This window comes from Nicotiana sylvestris, chromosome 5 (assembly GCF_000393655.2).
Source record: "Nicotiana sylvestris chromosome 5, ASM39365v2, whole genome shotgun sequence".
Lineage (NCBI taxonomy): Eukaryota > Viridiplantae > Streptophyta > Magnoliopsida > Solanales > Solanaceae > Nicotiana > Nicotiana sylvestris.
Window position 1 is genome coordinate 165,980,289 of NC_091061.1, and position 20,247 is coordinate 166,000,535.

Here is a 20,247-nt window from a genome sequence, read left to right on the forward strand (position 1 = left end):
AACTATCTGTCAATTACTTGTTTATTTGTTGAAAAAGGATTTTTCTCTACTTTTCACCGGTTTACTGCTTTTTAGCGATTTGACTGCTTCATTATAGAATGCCTTATGCTTTACGTATTTTCTTACTTTCATTCATTATTTACCCTTTTTACTCACTGAGTTGGAGTACTCACTTTACTCCATGCACCCTGTGTACATATTCAGGCGTAGTTGGTACCGCTCTCGAGTGCTGATCTCTCCAGTTTCAGGCGAGCGTTCGGAGACTACGAGGTAGCTGTTGATGTCTGCAACCCCATTTCTATTTCCCTTCAAACATTTGTACTATTTTATGGATTTAGGAGACTTGGATTATGGCCTATAGACGCTCATGACTTGTGACACCCTGGTTAGGGCTGTGTCGGTTTGTATTTCCGCTACTTATTATCATTAAGTCATGTTTTGGACTATTTTTATGTTATTTAACTGCTTTTATAAAACGAATTGGGTTAGTTGTATGGCCTTGTCTTCACAAGAGGCGCCATCACGACTGGGTTCGGGGTTAGTGATGTGACAGGATGCCTGGGCAGAATGTTTAAATAGTCATTTGTCCGCAATTTTGGGGTTAACTTCCACCATTTTTGAGTGATTTTGGAGCTTCTTGAAGTGGATTGAAGAGGGATTCAAGGAGAAACACTTTGAGGTAATATTTATTGACTTAATACTCGATTTTAACGTGAATTCTACCTAATTAATCATGGAATTTAAGCATAATATTGAAGAACTAGGGCTTGTAATTGGAGACCTAGAATTTAGGATTTGAGGGGTCGTTTGTGGTTGGATTTTAATGCTTTTGATATGAATGAACTCAGAGAGTAATAAGGAGTCTATTGATGTATTTTTTATCGAAATCCGAGACGTGGGCCCGGGGGTCGGGTTTGGCCAATTTCGGAATTTTTATTGTAATTTGATTTCTTTCGAGTGGGTTTTGTTCCCTCAACATCTTTTGATGGTTTTGCACTAATTTTGGTTAGATTTGGAGCATCTGAAGGCCGATTCGAGGGGCAAAGACATTGCAATCTAGAGTTTTGGACTAGCTAGAGGTGAGTAATGATTGTAAATGTTGTCCGAGGGTATGAAACCTCGGATTGCTCATCATTGTGCTATATTGAGGTGACACACACGCTAGATGACGAGTGTGGGGTCGTGCACCATTGGGTATTGTGACTTAGTCCATCCCGAATAACTATTTTACCACGTATTTGATTGAAAACTATTTGCTATCATCATGTTTTGGGCTGAATGCCATATGTGGGCCTCGTGCCAGCTATTTGAACCCTTAGGGGATTTTTACTGATATTCCCTCACTATTTTGACTTTATACTTGTACTCAGTCAAGCTATATTCAACTTTTTTTCATAACTCGGCCATGTATCTCTGTTTTAACACTTAAAATGATATTTTGGGCTGAGCATCATGTTTACTATTGCCCGATAGCTTATGAGATTCTGACTGAGTAAGGCTGAGGGCCTGTGTTGTGAGGTTATTGATCTGATTCATGATTATGAGGCCGCGGGTCTGAGATTGTACGCCACGAGATGGCTTGATATTGCGCTTGGGCCATAAGGGGCCCCTCCCGGAGTCTGCACACCTCTAGTGAGCGCGGATACCCATTGTGATATGAGATATAGCCCGAGGGACTAGTGTTGTTCCATGGTATTGCCCGAGGGGAGGATTCTATTGACATTGTACCCGAGGGGCAGATTTTTGTTTGTTTATCTGTTCTAACTGCTTTTCATTTAATTGTTTAACTGTTAAAAAGGTGTTTTAAAGAAGCTTCCTCTGAACTAAGTGTTTTTACATGTTTTCACTGTTTCGTTGCATTTACTGGCTTTATACTGCTTCTTTATAGTATGTTGATGCGCTTTTACATGATTTCTTATCTCTCAGTCTCCATTTATTATTACTACTCACTGAGTTAGAGTACTTACTTTACTCCCTGCACCCCGTGTGCAGATTCAGGCGCATCAGGTCCTGCTTGCGAGGGTTGAGAGCTTTCTAGCAGATTCTGGAGACTCACTAGGTAGCTGCTCTGCGTTCGCAACCCACTGCTTCTTCATCTATCTTATTTTCTCCTTTTTTTAGTTGTGTAATAGTTGTGTAGACTCTTTTAGACTTGTAGTTTTTATGATAAATGCTCTTGACTGGTGACACCCCGATGCCGGGCTATATCTATTCCACAAACTGTATTATTTACCTTATTTTGGGATTATTATTATGATTAAGACTTAATTTGTATTATTTAATTGCTTAAAAATGAATTGGGAGTGTGTTGGCTGGCTTTGTCTTCACGAGAGGTGCCATCACGACCGGGTCTGGGTTTAGGGTCATGACAATTAGCCTCTCTAACTTCTCCAACAAATTGATTTCGATGATTCTGGATGTGAAGGTAAATAATCTGCTTCGAAATCTCTTCCTAGTGAATCAATCTGGTATCGTTATAGGAAGGACGGTCACCGAGAATATTTTACTCATGTACCCAGGATATCATCCAAGGTATTAGGTTTTGTAACAAAAAGGATAATATCTTTATCAAGCTGGATATGTCTAAAGCTTATGACAAACTATACTGGACATCCCTCATCTTTGTCCTTAGAAAACTGGGCTTCTCTGAAGCCATTATTGAGATGATTCATAGACTAATTACGAATAATTGGTACTCAATTATCATTAATGGCAGTAGGTTTGGTTTCATCAAATCAACTGGAGGCCTTAAAAAGTGAGAACCTTTATACCCTGCTCTATTTATTCAAGCAACAAAATTACTTATAATGGCCCTCAATCACCTACACTGGAGGGAAGATTTAATTGGTTTCTCTATGCACACAAAAAGTACTCAAATTGATCATTTGGATATGCTGATGATCTTGTTTTATTCACTTCTGGGATAAACATTCTATAAAGTTGATTATAAAGCACCTCATAAGTTACCTACAAGCTTCTGGACAGGAGAATAATAGTGATAAATGTTTTTTTAACTCATGAGGGTACTGTCAGACACTTTAATAGGAGAATTAGAAAATGGACTGGATACAAACAGTCCAAGATTCCATTCACCTACTGATTTTTTTTTCTATTTTCTCTGGCAGGAAGAAGGTAAGCTACTTTGCAGATATATCCAAGAAGATCCTTAACAAGAAGAAGAAAAAGAACAAGGGTCTTATCCAAAATTGTAATACCTATCAGGGTATCAAGCTGCTTAGCCATACTATGAAAGTCGAGGAGAGAGTGGTAGAGCTAAGGGTGACGAGGAGTGTGTCTATTTTCGAGAACCAGTTTGGGTTTATGCCATGGTGTTTGACAACAAAAGGCATCCACCTTGTTAGGACATTGATGAAGCAGTATAGGGAGAGAAAGAAGAATTTCATATGGTGTTCATCGACTTTGAAAAGGCGTACGATAAAGTTTCAAGGGAGGTTTTGTGGAGATGTTGGAGGCTAGAGGTGTACCTATTGCCTACGTTAGGTTGATTAAGGACATTTATGATGGAGTAAAGACCTTAGTGAGGATGGTGGGTGGGGACTCAGACCATTTCCCGATTATGATGGGATTGCATCAGGGGTCGACACTCAACCCTTTTTTGTTTGCTCTGACAATGGACATACTGATGCACCACATCCAAGGGGAGGTGACGTGGTGCATGCTATTTACAGATGATATTTTATTGATTGAGAAGACTCGAGACAGTGTCAACATGAAATTAGAGGTATGGAGGTACACCCTGGAATCTAAAGTTTTCAAGTTGAGCAGGACCAAGGCAGAATACTTGGAGTGCATGTTCAGTGGCGAGACTCAAGGAAGGGAAGCAGAGGTAAGGATGGACTCATAGGTCAACCTAGGAGAGGAAGTTTTAAGTACCTTGGGTCATCCAAAACATAATGGTAAGTTCTATTGAGTGGTGGTCAGACCAACGATGTTGTATAGGGATGAGTGTTGGCCAGTCAAGATCGCTCATGTCCAGAATATGAAGGTAGCATAGATGAGGATGTTAAGATGGATGTGCGGGAACACGAGGTTAGATATGATCAGAAATGAGGCTATTCGCGACAAGGTGGCTATGGCCCCTATTGAGGACAAGATGCGGGAAATGCGACTTAGGTGGTTTTATCAAGTAAGGAGGAGGAGCACAGATGCCCCGGTAAGGAGGTATGAGAGGTTGATATTGGAGGGCCTACGGAGAGGTAGAGGTAGGCTAAAGAAGAGGTGGGGAGAGGTGATGAGGCAAGACATGTCACAACTTCAACTGACCGAGGACATGACTCTTGATAAGAAAGTATGGAGGTTGAGGATTAGGGTAGTAGAGTAGGTAGTCTAGAGTGTTTATAATAGTAGTATTGGCATGCAGTCTCACTTGCTGTTGGTAGTTGGTTTTTATTACTAATCGTTGTTTTCTTTCATTGTTGATCACCTTATTATCTTGTTATTTTTATTCTACTTTTATATGGCTTTTTGGTACTGTCCCTCCTTGTCAATATTTTTACAAATGTGGTGATTACGCTTTCCTGAGCCGAAGGTCTACTGGAAACAACCTCTCTATTCTCACAAAGTAGGGGTAAGGTCTGCGCACACACCACCCTCTCCAGACCCCATAGTGTGAGATTATACTGGGTATGTTGTTATTGTTGTTGTATCCTTAACAAAGTAGCAGGTTGGCAAGGCAAATTCCTTTTTCGTGGAGGCAAAGCCATTATCATCAAGCATACTCTTCAGTCCTAGAATCTTCATTTTTTTTACTTCATTGAATCCTCCAAAGGTTGTGTTGAAAGAGATTGAACTACACTTCTCAAACTTCTTTTGGTGTCAAGGAGAAGATAAAAACAACTACCATTGGTGTTCTTGGAATAAGATGTGCTACCCTATAGATGAAGGAGGTTGTGGATTCAAAAATTCACAAGACACTAGCAACTTTTTTTCCACTAAGAGATGGTGGAGATTCCGAACAAAGAATACGCTTTGTTCTTAAATTTTGAAGGCAAAATATTGTCAAAGAAGTAATCCTATTTCTTAGAAGATTGCTTCCAAGGACTTTAGTGTCTGGAAATACCTTCTCAACATAAGGGATAAGATAGAGCACAATATTAGATGGAGAATCAACTCTGGTAATACTCTATTTTGGTGAAAAACTTGGACTTCCCTGGGATCTCTCCACCAGATTGAGAGACCTATTTTAACATAAACCTGGTAATATATCTTAAATATAAGTTTCAATAATAAAAAATAACATATTGCAATGGTGCAAAATCACGAGGAATAAAACGAAGGACTCAAGAAGATCTATCATTCGAGTATGGAAGAAGTCGAGAAAGGAAGAAGTAAAAGAAATAAGTAAATGTTCTGTCAATATAAGCAAGTAAGGAATGATAATGATTGAAGAAACACTCTAAAATCAAAGCAAAGGAAAACTATCAAAGACTAGAGACGAAAGAGAAAGAAGTAGCAGAAATTTGAAAGAAGACTCAATAAGGGATTTGATAGCAGATTGACGGAGGATATTGTAAGAAGGTCTCATATTAAAGGAAAACAAGATTGCGAATATATGCATCAGAGATTCCTCCATCAAAGGAAGATTGTTGAAACCCGAAATCAAGGGATCTTATTTTGATTGCTCAAATAACAGAAAGATTTGCTTAGCGGAGAAAAAGTCTATCAAGACCACAAGTCAAAGCAAATCAACGGAAGCTCCACATTATTCTTGGAAAGAATCATACTATGATTCCTTTCCAGGATCAACTCCTTTGGGTCAGTAATCTCTCAAGATTCATATCAATCTAGATTCAATAAGACCTCACAAAGAATATATAGATTTGTACCAGCCTTGAAGTAGAGATACTTTGAATGAACCACTTTCACTCTGTTTGTTCTACTCCAAACAAGAATTGTAGTCCTCTTTAGATTTGCCATGTAATTAGTGAGAAGAAAAAGAGATAAACACGGGTGAGACATTGTATCAAGAAGCCAGAAGTGACATAGTGACTAAGTTGTTAGTGTAAAGCAATATCAACTCTTTTGTAATCGAGAAACTTCAAATACTGAAATAGAACACCCTTGCAACCCAAGGGGACTGGATGTAAGATTCAAATTGGCATCCGAATCGGTATAAAAAACCTGGTGTCTTTACATCCTGCACTTTAGCTCTGCTTTACTTATATTATGTTCTTACATTCATTCGACTAATTGATAAACTAGTCCACTACTTAGAATACAAAAAGAAAAATCGATAATTCGCCCCCTCTTTGTAACGACCCGCTCGGTCATTTTGAGCATTTGTATTTCATTCAACTATTTGATGTCTTGACTAGCTTCATATTATGTGTATTGACTTGTGTGTATCATCGGTTTTGATTTTCAGGTTTTTCCAAATTAGTTTGGAAGCATGAATTTTATGTTTGAAGCTTTAAGTTGGAAGAGTTGATTAAGTTCAACTTTTTAGCATTTCACCCCAGTTTGTAATTTTAATGGTTTTGGTAGGTTTGGATGGTGATTTTGGATTTGGGAGTATGCCCGTATTTGCAATTGGATATTTCTTGAAGGTTTCAGCGCTAATTGGAGAAAGTTAGAAATTTGAAGGTTTGGAATGTTCATAAGTTTTACCGAGAGTTCACTTTGATTATATCAGGGTCGGATTGTGGTTACAGGAATTTTAATAGCTTCGTTATTTTTTTTGGCACTTGTGCGCAAAATTGGAGTTCATTTCGAGTTGATTTGATAAGGTTGGGCATGAGTTTTGAAAGTTGAAAGATTCAAACTTCACTAAGTTCGATTTGAGGCGCGATTCGTGGTTTTGATGTTATTATGCGTGATTTGAGGCCTCGAGTAAGTTTGTGATAGATTATGGTACTTGTTGGTATATTTGGACAGGGTCCCAAGGTTCTCAGGTAAGTTTCGGACGTGGTTCAGATCATTTTTGTCACATGTTGCATTGCTGAAGGAGTGCTGGTTCTGGTGTTGCGCACTTGCGGTAGGTTTTGTGCAGTGCAGTGGTCCCAAAAGCAGTACTATGGTCGCACCTACAACGAAGATTCAGCTGGGATACCCCACAGAAGCTGGATTTTTAGCGCACCTGCGACATCGTAGATGCGAGGAATGTGTCGCAGAAGCGAAGGGTAGCGTAGAAGCGGGAGTTGTTGTCGCACTTGCGTCTGTACAGAAGCGGGGCATTTTTCGTAGGTGCTATTGTCATGTTTCAATGGTCTTTCGCAGAAGTGAGTTTTTAGTCGCAAAAGTGACACCGCAGAAGCGGCTAAGTGTGTCGCAGATTCGACGATGCCTACGCAGAAGCTATATATCGAGGGCTTGACTATTTAATTCACATTTTGAGTTGGGGAGCTTGGATTTGGGCGATTTTGGAGGCAATTTTCACCATATGGATTGGGGTAAGTGTTATCTACTTGGTTTTGGTTATATTTCATGAATCTATCTTCGTTTTTGGCATTTGATTGATGATTTCAAGAGAGAAATTGGGGTTTTTGTCTAAAATTTCATAACGTAAATTTTTGAGTTTTGAATATCGATTTGGAGTCATATTTGAGTGAAACTAGTATGGTTGGACTTGTAATTGAATGGGTTACAAGATTTTGTGAGTTTTGACGGGTTTCGAGGTGTGGGCCAGGGTTTTATATTTTGGTTGACATTGAGTAAAATTGAAAAGATTCGACCTTTATCGATTGGCTTTGTTTCCTTGGGCATTATTTGATGTTCTTGAGTTGCTTTTGGCTAGTTATGAGTCGTTTGGAGGTCTGTACGCACAAGATGACATTTCTAGAGTATTGTTTGGCTTGCTCGAGATTGGATTCGGCTTGTTCGAGGTAAGTAAAACCTTTAAGCTTGGTTCTGAGGGTATGTGTCACAACTACTTTTTCTACCCCGAAAGGGGGTAGGGGAGTTTTTTCAATTAAAGTGACAAAATTGAAAATGGATTATTTATTCGAATTCAGAGTCTCCACTTACGATAATTATTGGCGTCCCAAGTCACCGGTTTAAAATCCCGAATCGAGGAAGTTTGACTCTGTTTTATAGTCTGTGAAACACAAAAATATGGGTAAGAAATTCTGTTAACCCGGGATAAGGTATTAGGCATTCCCAGGTCCCCTGGTTTTAGCACGGTTGCTCAACTATTATTATTGGACTAATTATCTGGTCAATTACATACTTTACACCTATTGTGCGTTTTATAATTTTGACCGCTATTAATAATTTAAGTAATTATTCTGGAATAAATTACGATTGTCGTACACTTGTTTGTTTGGTACACATTGCGAATTATGTCACGGGAACTTTACCCACGATTTACAACATATTTAAATTATTAACATTATTAGTTCTTATGGCCGGGTCACATAAATGTACCCCCGAATTTTGAAATCATGTACCATAACTACGTCACAGGAATCGTACCCGTAGCTATGATAATTTTATTATAAACGCGCCTAAAGCAAACTACGAATGTTCAAAGTGTTTTCTACACTAGTTATGAATGTTCCAAATCTTTTTCATACTAGTTTTTGCCTTAATATGAGGGCCATAGATTGGGATTCATTTATGAATGGCACGCCTCAATTTATTTCAAAAGATTTGTAGTCAACTAAAGCGAGTTACGAATGATCATGTTTAAAACTAATTCTAAGTTTGATATAAGACTACTAATTATGAATACATTGAGTGAATAGGTTAGGTCTTGAACTATTCTAGAAAAAAAAATCCTAGGCTAGCAATACGCCCATTGCGTTACTCAAGGGAAATCATTTAAGAAATGCACGCTGATGTTGTCTGGGCTCGAAATTGAGCCCAAAAGAGGGAGCGAAGACAGCTAGAGACAAACAAATCTGGCCCTGACCAGGCAGCCCCATTTGGGCCAGATCCAAGCCCCAAATGTTTTTAGTAATAAAGCTTCAAACATTAAGGTCCTAATGAGGCCCGTATCCCTCTAATTCTCATATGGCAACACAATACACAAGTTCTGAAAATCAAAGCACCTAAGCAACCACATTATAAACTTTACTTCATTGTTTTACTGTTAGTACTAACAGCATGAACCTGGATTTTAAAACTACTCATTAATCAATTCTAATTATACGTATGCAACTATTCTAACAATGCTGAGATTCTGAATAATTAAACTGATTGTATACAATAGCCAAGCAATGCTTTTTCGAACATGCATGATACATGAGTCTACATTCTTTAACACAAATGAGCTACTAGAGTTGTCTACCAACTTGAAATTCTGAACGGTTCATGAAAAAAAGGAACTAATTTAGACATTAACATATGAAATTCCCCCACCAAGCTATTGACCATTAATCAGATTCCAAAACAATTACATAAAAACTGAAGAAACTAAACCAAGAAAAATCTAGGTAAACTTGGAAGAAACACATGTAAATGAAAATTGAAATTCAACATTTTAACGTTAACTTCATATTTCAGATACATATTTCAAAGGAACATGCATGCTTGCAATTCAATGGTCACTCATAGTCCAAGAGATACCTGGTGACAAAGAGAAAAACAAAGCAGTAAGCTGAAATCAACAGAGAGCAGCAAACAAAGATGGAATCAACAGCAGGGACACAACAGTAACACAATAGTAACACAGCTCCAAACTTAAACCATGTTTAAACCTTTGAAAACCCAGAAATACCAAGAGAACTTGTTCTAATTTTTGTGAAAATAAGAGAAATAGATCAGCTATCGATGGAATAGTAGAACTAAAATCGTTTAGGTGTTTTTCGGGTCTAAAAATCTCTCCTAATGAGTGAAGAAAGACTCTCTTTTATAAGTATCTGAAATGCTATGTGCTGAAAACAGATCCGGGAATTCTTCCCTTCAGCCACAAAGGCATCTTTTTAACAAACTTGGACAGCCGGCTATCCCTCATTGGCTTTTGCACTCTATGCTAACCAATTGAGGCCAGCTGCCCATATTCTAGACCCTTCTTTCATTGGCCTTATCTGAAATTCCTATTTCATACCCTTCTGATGACCCCCCTTAAGTTTTTTGTCAGTTCAGTTACCCCCTCAAGTGTCTAATGACTTACAAACTATGACAAACATAAACAAGGCCCGCAAATATTCGAAATAAAATATAAAATAAACAAACAGAGAACGAAACAATGCAATTGAACCTAGATTATCAAACATCTGAAAACTTAGGGTAATCTTAGACCCAACTGAACTTAAAAGAACTAGGTTCATGATATAATTGTCAAGAACTATTACTAAAGGAAACTGTCAAGCTGAAAAAACAAACATGTTTATTAACTTAAGCAAAACGAACAAATAAATAACAATCAAAACAAACACTGTAAAGAAACTAAAGTATGCAAACTAAGCAGAAGCAACGATTATAAAGAAGAGAAAGGGAAGAACAACAAAAGAAAGAAAAGAAATTACCACAAAGATCTGCCCTAAACCGTTGTACACTAGGATTAATATTGGGCTTAGATATAGGTCAAAATTGACCCCAAATGATTGTTCTTGTCAAGAACAAACCATTTGGGGTGAGTTTTGAACTACTCGACTGAAAACATCACGAAGGAATGAACATGCAAGAAACAATTGCTTTTTTTTTTTGATTTTTAGATTTGGTATTTGACTGGTTTGAGGGGGATTTGGGGTAAATAAATCATAGATTTCGAAATGAGGGGTAAGGGTGGTTGTTGGGTGAAGATTTGGAGGTGTTTGGAGACTTAGGGTTTTTAGGTTGGATCTCAGATCTGCAATTAATGGAATTGGGTAGGGATTTTGGGGAAGCTAATAGTGTATTAATATTCCAGGGGTTGTGGGTAGTGTGGAGGGTGACTTTGGGATTGTTTGGTGACGGGCCGCCGCCGTGAAACGATTTCCGATGGGTGGCGGCTAGGGTTCCTGCTATGTGATTGAAGAGAGGAAAGGAGAGCGGCTAGGGTTTGTAGATTAGAGATGGGTGGGGGTGGGAGAAATGAAAGGCTCTCTAGGGTATGTGGGGGGGGGGTTAGGACAGTTTTATACTGAATGGGCGTTGAGTTCTCAACTGTTGGATCATCAGAGATCAACGGTTAGGATTGAAAGTAAACTAACGACGTCGTTTGGGCAGGGGTTGGGGCTGGACCGGATTTGGGAAGGGAAATTGGGTTGGTTAGCTAAGACAAAAATAAGTGGGCTTTGACACACTTAGCCCAATTCGAGTCCAAAACACACCTTTCTCTTTTTTATATTTTTGACTCAAATTTAATTAAATACTAATTAAACTTAATGCTATTTACCGACAACTAATGATTGTAAATTAAATCCTAAGCAAGACCTAATAATAAAGTTGATTTAATTAGCTAATTTTAATACTAAACTAATTATTTGATTTTAGACCCGATGAAAGAAAAATACTAAAACTAGAAAAGAAAAATGGAACAATGTATATTTTTGATTTTTGTTTGTTGATGCGATTAGTTAACAATTACACTAAAATGCAACTACCATTCTAAGAATGCAATGCATGACACTCTGTATACGGTAAAATCGGAGGGTCCAATTTTTCGTCATTATGATGCCTCGTAAGCACTTTTCACAAGATTCGAGATTAGGGTAGAGGTTCATCCTCGAGAGCTATTGATGCTGGACCTCGGGGCGATGCAGACCAACGGCTATTATGGAAAAGTGGGGAGTTCACAAGACACAAAACTAGGATTGACAAAGTCTAGTGAGCTAAGTTCAGACCCGAATCATGGCGTCAACTAGTTGTCCCATACCCATATATTTGTAATAAATGTACTTGTACTATGTTGGGATTTCCCCTCATATATAAATGGGATCCTTGTCATTTTGTAAATATATGTTGTTCCATACTGCCTCCGGTCCAAAATAAGTAATTTTTTGGCTTTTTTCTTGCGGTCCAAAATAAGTGATTTTTTCAGATTTCAAGATTGAATTAATTATTTTTTTCCTACATTGCCCTTGGAGTAAATAATGTTGGAGTATGTGTTATGGGTGTTTATGTGAAGAGATAGTAAATGTTAATATGGTCAATTTCATTGATAATTAATGTTAAAAGTTGAATTTCTTAATATGTGTGAAAATAATTAAAAAATCACTTATTTTGGACCAGAGGGAGTACTAAATATATTAGAACATTCTCTCGGCTCTCTAAAACATTCTCTTGATCTCATTACTTCATTTATTGCTCGTATTTATTGTGTTCTACTCAAAGTTCATCATTTATTGCTTATTATTGGCCATTAAGAGCCGTCATTGATTTGCTTATAACTCTTAGTCTCCATCGGTCACTTTCGATAGATCCCAGCCGAGCTCTGGACTCGACCCTGAGGCCTTCGAATGCGCAAGCTCGAGGCCCCGATTGACAGCGATTCGGTTTGATTAACATCTCGTTTTTAAGCTCTTATCTCATTTCTAAGTCTTTCACATAGCATCAAATGCCTAACAACTAGCATAAAAATAGATCACATATTTTTCGAACCACTTAATCAAATTTAATTGTTATTACCATTTTCACGGTAAACAGTTTGGCACCCACCGTGGGGCTAAAAATAATAATTATTATTTTCTTGCTGGTTTAACTACATAACGCAAGTTATCTTTTACACTTTTTCTTGCCCAAGATCTTTGATTTCATGTCAAAATGCCTAAACCAGTAAGTGTGCCCGAAAACAACAGCCTCAGAAACTATGGGAAGGGCGTTACGGTTATTCCAGGTATGGATGTGACACCACGGAGCCTTGAGAACACACCAGAGCCAATTCCCAAGGGTACGACCTCGTGCGACGCGCAAGGTGTTAATGCCGGTCCTCACATTAATCAGGGTGCGTGCAAAGAAATTCAGCGGTAACTCGGAAACATCCAACCTGGGCAAAAAGAGGGATTCCTCGACATGTCATTCATATTATTATCGGGGGGACCGACATCCCCCAAGGACCCGTGATCAAACGGATAAAAATATCCGCTGCAATCGAGGGGTTGATCCGAGACTACATGACCGAAGACACCCTCGCATTCAGCGAAGACAATTTTCAGACCTTGGCAGAACCACACAACGACGCGCTGGTGATTTTATTTCTTTTAAGAAACATTCGGATTAAATGTGTTCTTGTGGATCCAAGCAACTCGACCAACGTAATAAGGTCAAAGGTAGTAGAACAACTTGGGTTGCTCGATCAGATCATACCCGCCTCCCGAATCCTCCACAACTTCAACATGGTCGGTGAAATAACGAAAGGAGAGATCGTCCTCCCGGTTGACATGTCCGGTACAGTTCAAAATACCAAGTTCCACGTCATTGTTGGTGACATAAGGTACAACGCATTGCTTGGTAGGTTGTGGATACACAGCATGAGGGCAGTGCCGTCAATTCTACACCGGATGATAAAATTTCTAGTAAAAGATGGCATAGCAAGCATGTATGGAGAATAACATGCGGCAAAAGAAATGCTCGCAGTTTACCAGGAGGCACCGAGCCCCATACACTCCACCTTATATGAGTCTAGGAGTATACAGACCCTCGAGGAAGATGAAGTAGATTTCCTTGCTCCTCGAACTTTTTGTTGTCCCCGAAGAGTCGGATCTAATGAAATCGACAGTTGAAGAACTGGAGCAAGCTGTTTTGATCAAGCATCTCCCGGATCGGAAGGTATACCTGGGAATGTGATAAACCCCCAAACTCATGAAAAAATTCATTCAATTCCTTATTAACAACATCGACTATTTTGCTTGGTCCCATTTAGATATGACAGGAATCCTGCTGGAAATAACCACCCATAAATTGAGTGTCGACCCCAGGTTTAAATCTGAAGCAAAAAAGAAGACCCCAGTCTAAAGTAAAACACGCATTTATCAAGGACGAGGTAACGAAACTCCTTAAAATAGGGTATATTAGAGAGGTAAAGTATCCCGAATGGCTGGCCAACATAGTGGTAGTGCCCAAAAAGGGAAATAAGTTAAGAATGTGCGTAAATTATAAAGATTTAAATAAGGCGTGCCCCAAGGATTCTTTCGCATTGCCTAACATCGATCGTCTGGTCAATGCTATAGCTGGCCATGAGACCCTCACCTTTCTCGACACCTACTCGGGGTATAATCAAATTCAGATGAACCCCTAGGATAGGGAAAAGACTTCGTTCATCACAAATTATGGTACCTACTGTTACAATGTAATGCCCTTCAGGCTGAAAAAAGCAGGGGCTATGTGCCAACTTCTAGTTAATAAAATGTTCGAGCATCAAATAGGCAAATCTATGGAAGTTTATATTGATGACATTCTAGTTACGTCTCTACGGATAGATGACTATTTGACTCATTTGAACGAAACATTCGACATCCTCAAAAGTTACAACATGAAGCTTAACCCCGAGAAATGTGCCTTCGGAGTAGGTTCAGGAATATTCTTAGGCTTCATGTTATCCAACAGGGGGATTGAGATCAACCCCGACAAAATCAAGGCCATTGAAGAAATCACGGTGATAAATAATGTAAAGGCCGTGCAACAGCTGACAGGGCGAATACCGGCTCTAGGTAGATTCATATCAAGGTCGTCGGACATGAGTCATCATTTCTTCTCTTTACTGAAAAAGAAAAATAACTTTGAGTGGACTCTAGAATTCCATCACGCCTAAGAGGAACTGAAGCGGTATCTGACTAGCCCCCCATTGCTCCACACACCAAAAGAGGATGAAACGTTATATCTATACCTGGACGTATCCGAGATAGCGGTAAGCGGTGTGCTGGTTTGAGAAGAGAAAGGTACACAATTTCCTATTTATTATGTAAGTCGAACCCTAGGGGATGCCGAAACCAGGAATCTGCACCTACAAAAATCAGCTATTGCATTAATTAGTGCATTGCAAAAATTGAAACCCTATTTCCAATGCCACCGTATTTGTGTTTTAACAATGTACCCTCTCAAAAGCATATTGCATAAGCCCGAACTATCTGGCCGATTGGCCAAATAGACCATCGAACTCGGGGGGTACGATATCGAGTATCAACCCCGAACGACCATCAAGTCCTAGATTCTGGCGGACTTCGTGGCCGACTTCTCACTCTCCATCGTGACCGAGGTAGAAAAGGAACTCTTACTAAATTAGGCACATCTTCTAGGGTATGGACCCTGTTCACCGACGGTGCCACAAACCTAAGAGGATTGCTCGGTATAGTTGTGAAGCCACCCACGGGTGGCATAATCTGGCAATATATAAAAACTAAAAAATTAAATAACAATAAAGCCGAGTATGAGGCTATGATTGCAGGTCTGGAATTGGCCATAAGCCTGGGAGCTGAGATCGTCGAAGCAAAATGCAATTCATTCCTGGTAGTAAACCATATAAATGGGACCTGCGAGGTCTGAGAAGACAGGATGCAAAGGTATTTGAACAAAATCCAAATCACATTACACCGTTTTAAAGAATGGACCCTGGTCCACATACCTTGTGAGCTGAATAGTGAGGCCGATGCCCTCACAAACTTGGGATCATCTGTTGAAGAAGGTGACCTGCTCCCTAGGGTTGTTATTCAGTTGTCCAAATCAATGGTCGAGGAAGGTCATGCCGAGATTAATTCTATTAGCCTAACATGGGATTGGAGAAATAAATACATTGACTATCTGAAAGACAAAAAATTACACACGGACCAAAAGGAATCGAGGGCCCTTCCCGGTTCTCGCTCGATGAAAACAGGACTCTATACAAAAGAACTTTCGATGGCCCCCTAACAGTATGTCTAGGGCCGGGGGACACAGACTATATTCTTCGATAAATTAACTAGGGTACTTGTGGGAACCACTCTAACGCCGATTTCTTAGTCCGAAAGGTGATCAAGGCAGGCTACTACTGGGACAACATGGAAAAAGACACTAAGGAATTCATCCGAAAGTGCGACAAATGCTAGAGATTTGCCCCTATGATTCACCAACCCGGCAAACAACTACATTCGGTCTTATCTCCATGGCCATTAATGAAATTGGGAATGGACATCAATGGACCCCTACCAACGGCATCAAGTAAAGCTAAATTCATTTATTTATGACTGACTATTTCTCAAATGGGTGGAAGCGCATGCCTTCGAGAAGGTAAGAGAAAAAGAAGTCATTGACTTCATCTAGCATCACATTATGTGCCGATTCGGGATTCCTTCCGAGATAACATGCGATAATGGGATGCAGTTCATCGGAAGCAAAGTAACACAGTTCCTTGAGGATCACAAAATCAAGAGAATCATGTCAACGCCTTACCACCCATGTGCAAATGGCCAAGCCGAGTCCACAAACAAAACCATCATCCAAAACTTAAAAAAGACGTTGGAAAGCACTAAAACAAAATGGAGAGAAATATTGCCCGAAGTGCTGTGGGCATACCGAACAACTTCAAAATCAAGCACAAGGAAAATGATTTTCTCTCTAGTATATGGTGCCGAGGCCCTGATGCCAGTGGAGGTCGGGGAGCCAAGTGCCAGATTCCGACACACCACTGAGAGCTCGAACAACGAGGCCATGACTACAACCCTTGAACTATTAGATGAAAAGCGAGAAGCCTCATTGGTTCGAATAGCCGCCCAAAAGTAAAGGATCGAAAGGTATTATAACAGGATAACAAACCTCCGACATCTCGAAGTCGGGGACTTGGTCCTAAGGAAAGTCACCCTCAACACCTGTAATCCTAATGAAGGAAAGCTAGGCCAAAATTGCGAAGGACCGTACCGCGTTCTTGGAGTAATCGACAAAGGGTCCTACAAGCTTTGTACCATGGAAGGCGAGCAGCTTTCGAGCAATTGGAACATATCAATGCTGAAACAATACTACTGCTAGGGCGTTCTTTGCACTCTTTTCCTTCGACCTCATTTTGTCCTTAGAAGGGCTTTACCAGCAAGGTTTTTAACGAGGCAAAATATATATGCTACCTAAGGGAAACTCAACAATTATTCAAGGCTTCTTTTGCAATCAACCTCGAATACTAAGGGGAATCCCCCCGGAAGGTCCCCAACTCAGAGAAGCCACGATACGCCAAGAAGGATCTCGGTAGGGAAATAATGTACCGGGCCAAACGGTTGAACGAACCATGCCTCACATAGAACAACCAAGTCCACAACAGCAAAGACATGTATACTTGTACCAAGTAATCAAAGAATACTTCCCAAAAGTATTTTGCATTTCAAGAAAGCTCGATATTTTTGAAAAACGGCCTCACAACCAAAAAATGTCCCGAATACTCGGGGACTGGTGTCAACAACTAAAAACAATGCGACCCCCGGGTCGGAGCTCCTAACTCATAAGCCCTCAATGGGGCAACATCAAGATCACCAAGTGGCTCCATAGCCAAAAACGTCCCAAACACTCGGGGACTGGCGTCGAAAACTAAAGGCTACATGACCTCTGTATCAGAAACTCTAAAATTGCAACCCTCAATAAGACAATACCAAGTTCACAAGTAATGGCTCCCAAGCCAAGAAACCCTCGATGACTCGGGGACTACCGTCAATCGCCATCTCCATCGACTTATCAAAACCTGAGGCCATAAGACCACATGCGGGTAGCCTCGGTCTCGTAAGACCTCAAGCAAGGCATGAACCATACTTGTACCAAGTATCCAAAACTGTATGACCTTAAAGGCATGTAAAACTTGTAAGACCTTACTAAAGGCATAAACTCGATCTCAAGGTTTCGGCTATATATCAAACTTGTAAGACTCTAAAAGGCATACCCTCTATATAGACGCCGAAACTACTTCACTCGGTACTTAAAGGCTCTGGGCAAACACAAATGACTCCGGTCACAAGGCTGTACCAACCAAACTAACATGACTCAGGGACGCCTGACCGGTACTATAAATCACAGGCCTTCAATTAATTCGAATATACTTCGGAAAGAACCGGTTAAACAGACTACTCTTGACATAGGTAAAAGAGCTTCGACCACGTCAGCTCCTAAACACTGGCTTCGAGATACTCAGCCTCCGAGCCAAAACCTCCTGAGGTGCTCGATCATCGCCATATAACGACTCATAATTGAGGTTTTTATTAAATTGTCGAAGAGTCAGGCAAACATTATTTCAAAAAGTCCTTAAAAAGGGAAAATTAAAGCCTATATTGGAGGTCGCATCGACCCAAGGCGTAAGAGCCATTGTCGCCAACCCATATAAAAGGTCGCATCGACCCAAGGCGTAAGGGCCATTGTCGCCAGCCCACATAAAAGGTCGCATCGACCCAAGGCGTAAGAGCCATTATCGCCAGCATACATAAAAAGTCACATCGACCCAAGGCGTAAGAGCCATTGTCGCCAACCCACATAATAGGTCACATCGACCCAACGCATAAGAGCCTAAGGGCCAGTTTGCAATTCAAAAACTTGAGGGTCGAATGAGCTCAAGTCGTAACCTGATTTAGAGACTGAACCCAAAACAATTAACTAAATATGCCTAAGAGCAAACGTATAAGAGCCTAAGGGCCAACTTTCAATTCAAAAACTTGAGGGTCAAATGAGCTCGAGTTGTAACCCGATTCGGAGACTGAACCCAAAACAATTAACTGAATATGCCTAAGAACAAACCCGTAAGAGCCACTGTCGCCCGCACTAAAATTAAAGGTCACAACGACCAAATGCATAAGAGCCACTTCTGCCAGTGCTAATGTCGTAGGTCATAGTAACCCAATGTATAAAAGAAAGGTCTAACCCGAGAACACTCGGGCACCGACTTCGACAATCATGGGCCACTTGGAAATAACAAAAACTCGAGTGTATAACCAAGGTCTAAGATCTCAAATGAATTGTCAGAAGTATCGCTTATTATTATCAAAAGACAAAGGAGAAAAGAAATGATAAACGAAAAGCCTATTATACATATGGCTCGTAGAGGTACGTTTACAAGGCTTTTAAAAAATCCTTACAAAGAAGGGGCCAAACAGAACCCCGATCCATCATCGAGCCTGCATCTTTGATGGATCCACCGGAGGTTGTGCCCCAACGGTTCCGACTACAACCCAAGGACCTTCGAAGGCCTCTTCCCCTCGGGCAATCCCGCTTCCATTCTCGTCATATTCTAAGCCACTACCTGGCACATCTTTAGAAGCAAACAGGGCAACAACTCTCTCCTCTAGGGTCTTCACCCTCTCGAGCTCGGCAGAAATCTCGATATCCCTTGCATGTATGTCCTCTATAGTTTGCCTCCAAGATTATAACCGAGCATGCTTTGCGCCTTGTGTCAATTTCAATTCAACCTCCTCAAGCACTCTCCAGGTATGAGCATTTATTACAATGGCACCCTCTTTGTGTGCAAATATAAGTGCCCCAACTTCGGTTTTGATCTTGGATAGTACAGCTACTAACTCAGAGTGGAGACCTCTATATTTGTCACTATCCGACCTCGCATCTTGAAGCTGATGCCCGACTGAGGCCATCTTTTCCTGAAGGGTATCCCTCTAAGAGGTTATCTCTCTCACATGCCGTTTGAGTTAGAGGACTTCAGAGTCTCTGGCTCGGAGCCCCTCCCTCAGCAGAGTGCCTTCCTTCTCAAACTGCATGAATCTAATCCAGGATGTTTTAACATTGGGATCCTGCAAACATTCAGACGATGGCAAAACGGAAACAACGTAACCTGTTCAACAAGATGAGTCTTCTCACGCTCATGACGGGTCAGCTCATCCTGAAACCAGGAAAAAGTTTGATTATAAAGAACCTTGGCCTAAAGCCATGAAAAAGTCAATTTAGAAAGACAAAGATCAGAACAACAGACATGATATACAAAAGTTACGTGCTCGCAAAGCCTGCTCATCTCGTCGAAGATGAGTGAAGTATCAAGCTCGAGAATTCCCTCGGGAGAAGTTGAAGGACTTTCGAGCTCTTATCTATCTCCGATAGGCAACCCCCGCATCGAAAGATTCTTCATTCGGGACATCATGCATTCCCTTAGGGGGTAAGGTCGTTCCCTGAGGGGAATCACTCATGAAGATGGCACCAGTAGGGTCAATCAGGGCTATCTCTTGTCCATGAAGGGCTCTAGAACTGGGCTCCTCCGAACTGCCTACCAAATGTATTCCATCTCGAGAGTTATTTTGGCCATTGGCGAGCTCAGGGACATCTCCCGATACCCCCTCAGTGGCCTCCTCATTTTGAAGTTAGACGACGACGACATCATGTTCCGACTAAAGAGCCACCATCTCTATGGCCCTAGAATCGGTCAGGTTTTCCCCTACCTCAGGAGCTATCAAGGAATTATTTTCTCCCTCGCCTTCCACTCAGGGA